Below are 4,754 nucleotides of genomic sequence, written 5' to 3' on the forward strand. Positions count from 1 at the left end.
GTTAATTTTAATTTTTATGATTGTCTTTAATTATATAGGTTGTAAAATATTTTTTATGTATTTTACAATAGACACAACTAGTTTTTTTTTGGCTGAAAAAAGTTATAAATGCAAAGTTTAACTGTCAAAAACAAAGTTCATTAAAAAAAATATTTCAATACTGCTCAAGTTTGAATAATTATTAACTAAGTAACATATTAACCTTTAACATCTAAAATACTTCACTTTTCTTCCATTATTTCCCTATCTATAACCCTAACTATGTAAATAGTCAAATGGATACTAATAAAAACCAAAAACACACCATAAGTCATAAAAATCATTTGGTCATATTTTGATTTTATCATAATTCATATCATAAATTTTATCATACAGTATAAACGATTATTGTAAACAATTGTAATATCATTAGAAATTTTCTGTCACTAAGTAAAGAAAATGTTTACTTTTAAATCTTACCAGGGTGGCTAATAACTTTTTAGAAATTTATTTCAAGTTTTTTGTCCGTTTTTAGTATAAAACTAAATTTTAGGTAGTTAAAATATTTTCAAACAGCATAAAATCACTAAAAACATACTTAAGTGCTACTTTAAATGTGTTATGTAATAAATAAAATACTGTTAGAGTTCCCACTTGATGAGTCAAAAAACTATCCTGAGTGACCAATAACTGTCTTGAGGTATCTCAAGTATCTTGAGTCATCCTGAGTTTATATATCAGAACACCATTTAGAATTTATTTTTCTTAATCAACACCCTTAAACAACCATTCCTTAAAAGTCTACACATTGGGCCAACCTGTTAGAAATATGTTTTAAATTGATTTTTACTCATTATAGAGAGCTTTTAAATAAATCTGCAAAACAAAAACTGTAATTCATACAAAAATATTCATATTAATAACAATAACTAGCATTAAAACTATATTCATTCATAAAATTTTAACCTCTCATGTAAGAGTAAAATAACACTAGTCTGTACTCATTTTTAGCTTCAAGTATCTTTAAGTAGGAACAAAAAATATTATCTTTGAACTAAGGACATATGAAAAATATAACTTTACTTAACTTAAAATTTAACTATTTTAGTTAAAGTAGAAAGTTTTTTAAGGTTTATAATGCATGATTAAATTTTATATCTATAAACTGTCTCTGTCTAAAATAAACTCAAATCATGTTAAAAATAATTCAGATTTAAAACAAAAATTATAATGATATCAGGGTTGCCACTAGTATTTTCAAAAAAATTTCAGGTTTTCCAAATTTCTACCAGGTTCTTAAAAGTAAACACTTTTGGGTCTATTTTTAGTTTAAAGTTAAGTTTAAGGTAAGAAACTGTGTTAGATAGTATAAAAATATTGAAAAAATACTGTTATGAGACATTAAATATGTTTTTTGATAAAAAAATGTTTGATGTAACAAAAATTCTTTATCTAATAATAGATTTTTTGAGTTAAATTGAAATTTTACAACTGAACATGTAAAAATTGTTAAAATTCCAGGTTTTTCCAGTTTTTGTTCAAAATTTCCCAAATTCTAGGTTTTTTTTTGCCTAAATTGTCAAATTCCAGGTTTTTCTAAGATTCCAGATAAAGTGGCCCTGTGATATTTATAAGAGTAGCAAAGAGCTAGCTATAAGGCTAAAAAAATTAAAAAGCATGATAAAATTTTTAGAAATCAAGTTCTAGGACAAAATTGGTTATATAAAACAACAAAATATTAAACTGGAACAACTAAAACTCAATCAAGATCTAGAAAAAAGCTTTCCTGAGATCATAAAAAAGATCTAAAAACTATGTTGAGTTTTTTATTAAAAAAACTATGCTGAGTCTATCCAAGTTTAGATACAAATTATAATATCCTGGGTCATACTGAGATTCTCAAAAAATTTTAAATACCTAGAGTTATCAAATTGTGTGGCAACCATGTAATTAAATTCAAAAAATAGTTGTATATAATTTTTCACATTTTCACAATTTGATCTTACTTTATACAATTTTAACTAAGCTACAAAACGATTTTTACATATTATAACAATTCAAAATAATTTTTGAGATATAGCAGGTCAAAATTTGAGGCTATAATAGGTTCCTTATAGGAGGCACAGACTAAAATTGCAAAAAAAGACTTCTTCACTAATTATTGCAAAGAACATTTCCTGAAAGTTTGAGGTAGCTATCTCAAAAAACAATGGAGGAGATAGATTTTGAGTGATTTCTGATTATTTGCCGTTTTAGTCTGCGCCTCCAATAAGGAACCTATTATAGCCTCAAATTTTGACCTGCTATATCTCAAAAATTATTTTGAATTCTTATAAATGTAAAAATCGTCTTGTAGCTTAGTTAAAATTGTATAAAGTAAGATCAAATTGTGAAAATAGTGAAAAATTATATATTTTAGTAACCAATTTTGACCAGCAACATCTCAAAAATTATTTTGAGTTTAAAAAATCAGTAAAAAGCAAATTATAGCATAGTTAAAACTCAATAAAATAAGATTAAATTTTGAAAAGGGTGATTTATCCCCCCTATGCCCTTTATATAATATTCTGGTTTTTGCATACCTTAAACTGGAAATCTTAGCCCAAAAAAATTAAATTAAGTAAACTCCTTTTAGTCTTGTTTTTTTACATGACAGTTTAGTACAAAAGTTGTAAAATTCTCTAACACTTGTGCTTGTTTAAATGATGGTAATGAAGTGGAAGACTATGCAGATATTTTTGAAGAAATGTACTGTTTAAATTGACTAAATTTCAGAAGAGAATATTCACAAAAAAGTGCTAAGATAGAAAATTCTTGATAAAATAAACTGTCAAAATTTATTAATGTAAAGTTATGTAAAATCTGTTACACACCATCAACTTAAAACAAATATGTTAGCCACGACTCTTAGCATTCACACATTTATAGAAGATAGCAAGTATTTAATAAATATGGATGTCAAAGGTCTTTTGTAAATTTCTTCCAGGTTTTCAAAAACCAAGTTTTTTTGTTCCAGTTTAGCAATAAAATTAAATTAAATTTACAGAACAAACTTTCTTAAATAGTAGTAGAACATTAAAAAGATACTGTTAAGCTACTTTATATTAGTTTTTGATAAAAAAATTCAAAAATCTTTGTTTGATACCGAAAAATTTTATCTTTATGCTAGATATTTAGTATCTAATTAAAATATGGTTTAAAATTTTAGTTTTTCAAGGTTTTTTAGTGATGTTTGTTTGAAATTCCTGTTTTTTTTTTTTACTAAATTGTCAAATTCCAAGGTTTACAGGTCTTTCTGGGATTCTAGGATTTGGCAACCTTGAATGAAGATAGGACCATTACCATGATTGCTATTTTATTTATAAAACAGTAAGTCTGAGTGATCAAAAATTAGCTAGAATTACATTAAACTTAGCCTGAGTTTATTAAAAAGTATATAGGCAAAAAACTGTAAAAAAGTGTTATGCATGACTAAATATTTAAATACAAAAGCATGTGGATTAAAAAATAAATTGAAAATAGCTTGATTTTTTACAACTAAATTTGTTTCTTTATGTTGTCATTATACTTATGACACAAAATTAGTTTTTAAAAATCAAATACTTTGTATATTGTTATCGTAATACTACAACAAACTTATTTAAGGGACTCTAATAACAAAAATTATTGGCAATTGGTAATTTTTAAACAACTATTTAAAAATAAAAATATTAAGTGATAAGAACTAGCCTGAGTTTTGAAAAAAAAAACATCTTATCTTTAAAAAAAATTCCAACTAGCAAACATTGGCTTGAATTATTTCATGGCCTTTCTTAATTTCTTCAATTGAACACAAAAAGATGGGAGTTGTTCACGATATGTGATTCGATCTTAACAAGGGACACAAGACCACCAAAAATGTCCAAAAGAAAAAGCATTCCTCCAGGAGAGGAACCCTTTCAAAGAGGACCACTGTTGTCAGACAAATTGTTCGTGAGGTCTCAGGATTTGCCCCCTATGAAAGGAGATGCATGGAATTGTTGAGGATTGGAAAGGACAAACGTGCCCTCCGTTTCAGCAAAAAGAGGCTTGGATGCCACGTACATGCCCAGAGGAAGCGCGAAGAGATGCAAGCCACCATCCAGTCCATGAAGAAGGCCGCCGCCAAGGCAAAACACAAAGCTCAAGAAGCTTAATTTTCACGAGTGTTCAATAAAAATTAGATAATTCACAATTATCTAGAGTGTGTGGTAACTTTGCATTACATCGTTTAGTATTACTAGCTACAAATTGAACTGATATTGTATTTGATTTGTTTAAATTATGTTTTTTTTTTTGTATATATATATATATATCAACCACAGGGTTTTGATCTTGCCATGTTCAATTTAGAGAGTTTTTAAAGGTGATTAGGATCATTAGGCCACACTTTGTTTGAATAAATTTTGCTTTAACTTAGAGCACAGTAAATTGTGAAAAAGGTTAGTTATTGTATTTCAACTTTAAAACTTAAACTGAAAAATCTAATTAACAGTAATTAAAAGGAAACACAACAACTTAGCAAAATGCATTCATGGTTTAAGCCTGTTTGTTTAAATTTATGTAAAGTTTATTATTTTTGGTAACCAATTTCAAAGTCTTAAGAACTTTAAATATTTTCACAACGATATATGTATCTTTAAATTTTAACAAGGACTATTTCTCTTAACAGAACTAATTTGTACTTTATAATTTCATAGCTTAAGATTAAGCCAAATGTAAATGTTAAGTTTTAAACAAAAACTAAAATTCAACTT

General features: G+C 26.3%; 1 pseudogene; it reads left to right on the forward strand.

The window, feature by feature from the left end:
- Positions 1-3,818: 3,818 nt before the first annotated feature.
- Positions 3,819-4,154, forward strand: LOC145833387 (large ribosomal subunit protein eL36 pseudogene; annotated as a pseudogene).
- The last annotated feature ends 600 nt before the right edge of the window (positions 4,155-4,754 follow it).

This window comes from Thalia democratica, chromosome 4, assembly GCF_965202585.1.
Source record: "Thalia democratica chromosome 4, ktThaDemo2.hap1.1, whole genome shotgun sequence".
Taxonomy (NCBI): Eukaryota; Metazoa; Chordata; class Thaliacea; order Salpida; family Salpidae; genus Thalia; species Thalia democratica.